Here is a 10,024-nt window from a genome sequence, read left to right as displayed (position 1 = left end):
GCTGTGTTTTATGTGACTGAGTTTGAGAGGTTTTGTTCTGGGATTCAAGTCTTTGTAGATCTTGAAGTAGGGATTGCATTTTTTGGGTCCTTTTGTTTCTTCACTACATGGCTGAGTTTTAGAATTGAGCCTCTGATAACCACTTTATGAGCATTCCAAAGGCAGGACGGGTTATTAAGCCTGTATTCAGGTCAAAATATGTTTTTATGTCTTGTTCAATAGTTTGTTTATGAATTGGGTGGGAGAAAATATGTAAATTACATCTCCAGATTGAGGCTGGGGAGTATTTGAATGATTCTTCTAATGTTATAGTGACCGGAGCATGGTCTGACCATGATATGGTGCCAATTGAGCTCGCACTAGTCATCAAGAGAGCGTCCCTGTCAACCAGTATGAAGTCAATTCCAGAGTAACTGTTATGAGGTGCTGAAAAGAAAGAATAGTCTTTTTCTGACTCGTGCAGTGGTCTCCATGCATAGTATAGGCCCTCTGTCCACAAAAGTTTCCCTATTTCCCTAGTGGTGATGTAGATGTACCCCGGGAAGGAGTGGTTGTGTCCAGGCTTGGGTTCAGTATGCAATTAAAGTCTCCAAGGACTAAAAGCTTGCCTTGCTTCAATTCATGTATATGTTTGAGCAGCTTTTTACAGAACCGGACTTGTCGTTTGTTTGGGGCATAAATCGTGGCTAAAGTGTACACTGCGTTATTAATGGAGCATACTAATATCACGTATCTACCCTGGACATCAATATGTTGTTCTATCAATTGAAAGGCTACTGTGTTTCTAACTGCAATTAGGATCCCTCTGGCTTTAGATACAAAGTGGGACTGGAACACTTCTGGAAATCCACGGTGTCTGATGTGGTGTGCATCTTTAGGAATAATATGGGTTTCTGGAGCGCAAAAAAATATCACACTTCAGGTTAAGAGCTTCAGACCACATCTGCGCCCTTTTATGAGGACTATTAAGTCCATTGACATTTAGTGACGCTATGCGCAATACCATGGTGGTCCAATGAGGGGGTGATGGCTCATCAGGATTTCCAGTGTGACCATCCCACTTCAGTGGTCTCTCTTGGTTCCTTATCCTCCACATATCGTATCTTAGACATCTGGCATAATAACAAGGCATAAAAGTAAACAGTGTTAACATGGTAAGGAAAACTACTATGTCGCCTGTTTGTCAAGTGGGTTTTAGGTCCATCTTGCCAAAGTAGTGGGTTGTGAGAACTTATCCTTTAACTCGGATGGTTTGAGTCTCTCTGTTCAGTCTCCATCCCGTAGGGTTGGGGGGAAAGTTCTACCTGAACTGTGTCAGGGTCGCACCGACCAGCACCTAAAAGGAAAGAAGAAGATAGAACAACGGCGCTGCTCCATTAGATTATCTTGATGTTGTATGCCAGTCCGGAGTCGCATGCTGGGGAGAGGGTCTCCGTCTTGGGTCCGGTGAATTCTTGATTTGCAGCTCCTTCTGCTGGGGACTTGATCACATGCAGGTTGTTGTTGTGCTTGATAAGTAGACGTGTGGGAAAACCCCATCGGTACAAAATGTGATGCTCGTTTAATGCTGAAGTGATCTGTGTAAATTCTCTTTGCAGTTGTAGGCTCATTGCGGACAGATCAGAGTAGGGTGTGACTGCCTGATATGGTGCAGGCAATTGGGGATTTTTCCTTGCTGCTTGGAGCAGCCGTTCCTTGATATGAAAAAAGTGTATTTGAGCAAGTACATCTCTTGGCACCGATTCATCAAGGTGTTTCGGTTTTGCCACTCTATGGATTCTGTTTATAATGAGGTCTGCTGGTTGAGACTGTGGCAGGAGGGCTTTGATAATTGACTGTAAGTAAGTAGGAAGGTCCGTTGGTAGTACAGATTCAGGCACCCCTCTCAATTTTACGTTATTGCGGCGCGACCTCAAGGTCTGCCATCTTTATTTGTAGTGCTTTCAATTCAGACTCTAGACCATAATGTGCGTCGATAAAATCATTATGTGAGGAGACCATTTCTCCCATCTTTGTTCCCACATATTCTACTCTATTTTCCACTTCCTTGACTGCTTCATTAATCGGTGTAATGATCGCCTTTATTGTTGCGTGTAAGGAGTCTCTAAGGGCCTGAAGCATGGTTTTAAGGGAAAGCTCTGTGACTGCCTTCTCTGACACTGGCAGTTTATCAAACATATTAATGGGGTCAGGTTCGAGGCTAGCAATGTCAGAGGATTCTCTACCTGAAGCCCCGGCTGATTCTATGATGTTATGCAGCTCTTTTGGCTGTGAGTTACTTATTTGTTCGCTCCCCACCAGTTGTGAGTTAAGTCCAAGATGGCCGCTGCCTTGTGCTGTGAACTCACCTGGAGAGCTGTACGCCGGGCTGCGGTTTTCTTTCCGTCATGGGATTTGGAGCAAAATGGCTCCGTCATGACCCACAATGCAAGTCAATGGGGACGGATCCGTTTAACTCTGACACAATAGAAAACTGATCATTCCTCTATTGACTTTAAGTGGAGTTCATGACGGATCCGTCTTGGGAATGTTAAAGATAATACAACCGGATCCATTCATAACGGATGCTGATGGTTGTATTATCAGTAACGGAAAAGTTTTTGCTGGATCTGGCGTGAAAGTAGCCTTACTATGGGAAACACCTTCAGCTCTAATACAAGAGGCCTTTTGTGTCTGAAGGATTTCATTTTATTACAGGACAGCAGGCAATGTATTTACAGCATATGAACAAAGTACTGCATACATAGATAGTTGAGAGCAGTTTTTTTTTTTAAATACCGGTAGTTGAAAAAATAATAAGTTATCATAGGTGACTCGCATAAAGAGAAGATCAACCTTCTGAACCTGGAATTTCAAAATTATGAAGTTCATAATGGCACATGTTCTCAATTGTACCACTATGGATTGCAGAACTTCTCCAGATGCAGAATCACCCCAGACCTTTTCAGCAAAGTTTTATGCAAGGTTTTCCTCAGTGCACAGAATCAAAATGCTATGAGACTGTCAAAATCAACAGGAAATGTTCTGTGTGGTGATTAATCACACTGGACTATTCGGCAATGTTTTTGGATATAACCGTAGTTGACACCAAAAAAACACTTACTGCTTGACTTCATAGTTTCAACTAAGTGTAATATTATAGCAGTGATGTTTTACACAATTGTATGTTTTCATCCTTTTGTCAATGGTTTTGGGGCCCCCTTTCTTGTTTCAACATGGCACTGCCGACATGTATAATAACAGGTTCTCAACAAAACCTTTGGGATTAATTGGCATGTCAATTAAAGCCCAAGCCCTCTCACCAAACAGTGCTCTTCTCCACTAATGCTCTTGTGACTGAATGTAAATGATTCCCATCTGCCATGATCTGTCATAAATCTGTTGCAAAAGCCTGTTATAGCAACTTAAAGGGGTTGTCCAGAGTTTAACGCCTTCGCTCTTTGCTCTATAATAGTACGTTGCTGGAAGTACATACTTCCCGTGAACCACGGTACTAATATGGTACAGGCCCTGGAATGGTGTCTGCACCATCACTTGCAGATGCTGGCTGCATTATACAGCTGGCACCCTGCTCTCATGGACAGAGCATGGCAGTTTAACACCTTAGATCCCGTGGTCATCTCAGTGCTTCGAGAAAGGGAGGAGGTGATTGGTAGCACAGTAATGACCTGTAAAAGAGTGATCACATTATTTATCCTGTATGGTGAACCTTGAAAACAAATATATATATATATATATATATAGCTATATCCAGCAAGTATTCAGCAACTGTGAAGAGCACAACACTAATCTGTGATGACGGTTGCCAGCAGCTGATGAATGAAGCAATCCAGGCTTCAAAAACGAATAATCCCAGGAAAAACCACGGCACTTCCTTCAGTAAAAACAGTAAGTGTCCTTCCTTCAGTAAAAACGTAAGTGTTTATTCACCAGAAATACAACGTTTCGGTTCGCACACTGGAACCTTTTTCAAGCTTGAATAAACACTTACGTTTTTACTGAAGGAAGTGCCGTGGATTTCCTGGTATTATATATATATATATATATATATATATATACACAACTTATAATTGCTCTATTTTTGGACATTTCACCTCACGGAACACACATTAAGAATTGATTGAAAAGGTACCCTAGAAATGTACCTTAAAGTGGTACCAACGAAAATTACAACTCATCACTCAATAAACAAGCCCTAACAAAACTCCGTCAATGGAAAAATAAAAAAGGGCACGGGTCTTTGAATGCAACAACACAAAAATTATTTTCAAATATCTGAGTTGGTTAAACCGTTTAAATATACCTCCTGGTATCTCACCTCCTCTCTTAGAGGCATAGGTGCTCTTCAAGTATAACTCTGCTTACCCCATTACGACCTTTCCTTCCCCCTTCCCTACTCCCAAAATGTTTATTGGCATTATACATTGCATTGTTGTTATGTTCTCGCAGAAATTGTGATTGCTATGAGATTGCATTGCATACTCTCTCTTGAATGCTATATCTTTGTAGTATATCGACTTGTTTCAATAAACAGAATAATAAAAAAAAAAAGATTTTCAAAAATTGTTTTTCTCATACAGAAATAGAAAAAAATATATACATTTGGTATTCGCTGTATTTGTTCACACTGTCCCAAAAATTGTTATATAATGCATTAGGCTGGGTTCACATCACGTTTTATTCCTCTGTTTGATGTATACGTTAGAAAAAAGGATACAAACAGCAGCAGCACGTTCTTGTATCCTGCACAGTCCGGTTAAAAAAAAAAGTACCGGTATACTTTTTTTTTTACAATGGTAAAAAAGTATACATTTTTTTACAATGTAACTCTGGTGAATAGAAGCCACTGTATGGCATCAGTCTTAGGCATCCGTTTAACATATACTTTTTTTGTATACGTTAAATGGATGGGATAAATGTGATGTGAACCCAGCCTTATATGTACACAAAAAGGATGCCATTTAAGAAACACAAATCATTCTGCAATAAAAAGCCTCTTTCCCAATAACTGCCCTTTGTAAAGGCGCCACCAATCACCCTACGAAGGAGCAGATGCTTGTTCATCGCTGCTGTGGATACCTAACATTTTTGTTTCTTTTTTTTATAATTTTAACATATTCCCTGCTGTTAGATTTATTTTTTACTTTTCCAGACAGCCCCTTTAAAGGAAACTAAATCTAGAATTCCTGACGAAGAAGCCCGTAGGCTTCGAAACGTGTAGGTTCGCTTTTTGGTCTCTGGAACTTACTGTAGGACCCCTGTGACGTCACACTCCACACTCCGGAATCTCATACCAACTGGCTCCTTCGCACGCACGCCAGCTACCGGCCGGGGCGGCGCACGCACTTTGAGGTTGAGCAAGAAGCACTGCGATTTACCCCGCTACATCGATGGACTGAATATTCACCATACAAATTACCAACATCGAGCTATCACCTCACCGGAACAGGTACTTGTTAATAGCTTAACTGTACAAAACCACCTCTCCTTTTTATTCCAGCGCTGGTACCGCCACTTATTTTATACTTTTTGCATGTTTTACTGGATCGGGGAAGCCGATATCCATTCAGGTACCTAGCAGCGGCTCTATTTACCAATTCTTTATAGAGTTAACTATCCAGCGACAGCGCAGGCACAACCACATTATATACAGTCAGGTCCATAAATATTGGGACATCAACACAATTCTAAAATTTCTGGCTCTATACACCACCACAATGCATTTGAAATGAAACTAACAAGATGTGCTTTAACTGCAGACTGTCAGCTTTAATTTGAGGGTATTTACATCCAAATCAGGTGAACGGTGTAGGAATTACAACAGTTTGCATATGTGCCTCCCACTTGTTAAGGGACCAAAAGTAATGGGACAATTGTCTTCTCAGCTGTTCCATGGCTAGGTGTGTGTTATTCCCTCATTATCCCAATTACAATGAGCAGATAAAAGGTCCAGAGTTCATTTCAAGTGTGCTATTTGCATTTGGAATCTGTTGCTGTCAACTCTCAAGATGAGATCCAAAGAGCTGTCACTATCAGTGAAACAAGCCATCATTAGGCTGAAAAATCCAAACAAACCCATCAGAGAGATAGCAAAAACATTAGGCGTGGACAAAACAAGTGTTTGGAACATTCTTAAAAAAAAGGAACGCACTGGTGAGCTCAGCAACACCAAAAGACCCGGAAGACCACGGAAAACAACTGTGGTGGATGACCGAAGAATTCTTTCTCTGGTGAAGAAAACACCCTTCACAACAGTTGGCCACATCAAGAACACTCTCCAGGAGGTAGGTGTATGTGTGTCAAAGTCAACAATCAAGAGAAGACTTCACCAGAGTGAATACAGAGGGTTCACCACAAGATGTAAACCATTGGTAAACCTCAAAAACAGGGAGGCCAGATTAGAGTTTGCCAAATGACATCTAAAAAAGCCTTCACAGTTCTGGAACAACATCCTATGGACAGATGAGACCAAGATCAACTTGCACCAGAGTGATGGAAAGAGAAGAGTATGGAGAAGGAAAGGAACTGCTCATGATCCTAAGCATACCACCTCATCAGTGAAGCATGGTGGTGGTAGTGTCATGGCGTGGGCATGTATGGCTGCAAATGGAACTGGTTTTCTTTTATTTATTGATTATGCGACTGCTGACAAAAGCAGCAGGATGAATTCTGAAGTGTTTTGGGCAATTTTTTCTGCTCATATTCAGCCAAATGCTTCAGAACTCATTGGACGGCGCTTCACAGTGCAGATGGACAATGACCCAAAGCATACTGCAAAAGCAACCAAAGAGTTTTTTAGGGGAAAGAAGTGGAATGTTATGTAATGGCCAAGTCAATCACCGGACCTGAATCCGATTGAGCATGCATTTCACTTGCTGAAGACAAAACTGAAGGGAAAATGCCCTAAGAACAAGCAGGAACTGAAGACAGTTGCAGTAGAGGCCTGGCAGAGCATCACCAGGGATGAAACCCAGCGTCTGGTGATGTCTATGCGTTCCAGACTTCAGGCTGTAATTGACTGCAAAGGATTTGCAACCAAGTATTAAAAAGTGAAAGTTTGATTTATGATTATTATTCTGTCCCATTACTTTTGGTTCCTTAACAAGTGTGAGGCACATATGCAAACTGTTGTAATTCCTACACCGTTCACCTGATTTGGATGTAAATACCCTCAAATTAAAGCTGACAGTCTGCAGTTAAAGCACATCTTGTTCGTTTAATTTCAAATCCATTGTGGTAGTGTATAGAGACAAAAATGTTAGAATTGGGTCGATGTCCTAATATTTATGGACCTGACTGTATATCTTAAATCTAGAATTACATAGTTTTAGAATGAAATGTTAAAAAAGTCTGTGTAGTCTTTTGACTATATAGTGTATTTTATACTGCTTCTACTATATTGGAGTGAATCAATTAAGCAGTGTACTCCATGCTATCAGCATTGTAAAGATAACATCTTTGTGTGAGTATTGTTCATCTCATAAGTGATAATACTGTAATTCCTCACTATTTTATTACAATTGCTCCCTGGAAACGTTTTCCTTCCACCAGACCTGGCGATCTTTTTTTTTTGTGCCAATAAGTCTTGCTTTCCATGATCTCTATGGTATTCCAAATTGCAAGTATCTGCAATTATCATTTTTCTTTTCTTAGTCAAATATGAATAGTGTCATTTGGGAAACTTTCTGGTTGTCCTAACGTAGAGAATACGTGTAAATACTTTCCGGAATAGGAAGGTAAAGTGAACATCTAATAAATGAGAAGACATAATTGTTCCATTCTGTGCAGTTTTCATGTTGAACATCAGATCTAGCAGCACATTTAGTATCAATTATCAACTGTTCAGGGGATTTTACAGTTACGAAGGCTAATAAACACATTTCCTACATGTTTGTGTGTTTATGAATTATGAAAGCAATAAAAACGGAGCAGGATACTATCACGGTCGGCGTGACTATCACATACGTGACACAGAGGGAGGGAACAAGGAAGGCCCTGCCCAAGTGAGAGGGAAGGTGGTGACCCCTGACTCACCTAGCGGCTGGCACCTGGCTGCCCTGACGTCCCTAGACGGGTTCCTCACCCGTACGCCGATCACGTGCCTAAAGCCCTGGCTTTCCCTAAGCTGAGCCCTAGATAGTGAACAGGGCGGTGGGAACACTAGTCCGCACCACTAGCTCTAAAGGAAAACACCAAGGGAAGGACAGACAATACAAACTCAACATATAATCCCAGATGGGCGACAACAGGAGACAACAAGAAGCCCAACAGGGATCCGGAGGGTAGCACTCTGGAACGACAACCAGGATTCACAACTCCAGTTGGTCAGTATAGATGTCCAGGCAGGAAGCTCTATAACTGGCAACTAGAGAAGAGTGAGGGGAGAATATAAGGAGGTTGGGAGTGGCAGACAAGAAACAGCTGAGGAGGAGAAGCTACGGATCCCTGATTGAGACAAAAAGGATAGCAAGGCAAACACAGAAAACAATCACTAAGAAACAATGTGATCTTTAGATATAGAGCGCGCAGCCACCCGCTGCGACCTCCTGACCCCGGGTATAATGGAGTCAGACGTGGCTCTTGATACCCTCGTGACAGTACCCCCCCTTTCACGAGGGGCCTCCGGACACTCAGGACCAGGTCTCTCCGGATGAGAGGCATGGAAAGCCTGAATTAACCTGTTGGCGTTTACCTCTGACGCTGGAACCCACATTCTTTCCTCGGGACCGTAACCCCTCCAATGCACCAGATACTGATGAGAGCGGCGGACCCGACGAGAATCAACAATTCTGGCTATTTGAAACTCCAGATTACCATCCACAATAACAGGAGGAGGTGGCAGCGGTGATGGTTCTAGAGGTGGAACATACTTCTTGAGTAACGATTTATGGAAGACGTTATGGATCTTAAAAGTCTGAGGTAGCTCCAGGCGAAAAGACACAGGGTTAATGACGGCTACTATTTTATAAGGACCAATGAACCTAGGGCCCAGTTTCCAAGAGGGAACCTTCAACTTAATATTCCTAGTAGACAACCACACATAGTCTCTCACCCCTAGGTCCGGACCTGGCGACCGTTTCTTATCGGCCATGCATTTATATTTACCACTCATCTTTTTCAAGTTAACTTGCACCTTCTGCCATACCGAAGAAAGAGATGAAGAAAACCTTTCCTCTTCGGGAACCCCAGAAGACCCCCCCTCTTTGAAAGTACAAAATTGGGGATGAAAACCGTATGCACCAAGGAATGGTGACTTGCCAGTGGACTCCTGATAATGATTATTTATGGCAAACTCAGCTAACGGTAAATATGATGACCACAACTCTTGGTTTTCAGACACAAAACACCTTAAATATGTTTCTAGGTTTTGGTTGGTACGCTCAGTCTGTCCATTCGACTGAGGATGGAAAGCTGAGGAAAAGGACAAGTGTACCCCCAAACGGGAACAAAAAGCTTTCCAAAACTTAGAAATAAACTGGGTTCCCCGATCCGAAACCACATCGGAAGGGACCCCGTGAAGCTTCACGATTTCACTGATAAACACCTGAGCAAGAGTTTTAGCATTAGGAAGTGCGGGTAGCGCAATAAAGTGTACCATTTTGCTAAACCTGTCTACTACTACCAAAATAACTGTTTTACCCACAGACAACGGTAAGTCAGTGATGAAATCCATTGACAGATGTGTCCATGGCCTATTGGGGATAAAAAGAGGCAATAAAGACCCTGCTGGACGTGTATGAGAGACTATCGCGCGTGCACAAGTAGAGCAAGTAGACACGAAATCCATTACATCCTGACGCAACCTTGGCCACCAAAAACGACGAGATAATAGCTCCAAGGTTGCTTTACTACCCGGGTGCCCAGCAAGTGCCGAATTATGATGTTCTTTTAATAATTCAAGACGCAGGTTTAACGGTACAAACAATTTCTCTGAGGGGCAAGAGGCCGGGGCGTCCCCCTGGGCCTCTAACACCTTTCTCTCTAGAACAGAGTGTACAGCAGAGACAACCACTCCTCTTTGTAA

Source organism: Bufo bufo, chromosome 5 (genome assembly GCF_905171765.1).
Source record: "Bufo bufo chromosome 5, aBufBuf1.1, whole genome shotgun sequence".
NCBI classification, from domain to species: domain Eukaryota; kingdom Metazoa; phylum Chordata; class Amphibia; order Anura; family Bufonidae; genus Bufo; species Bufo bufo.
The sequence above is the reverse complement of the archived record's forward strand: the minus strand, read 5'-3'. Positions refer to the sequence as shown.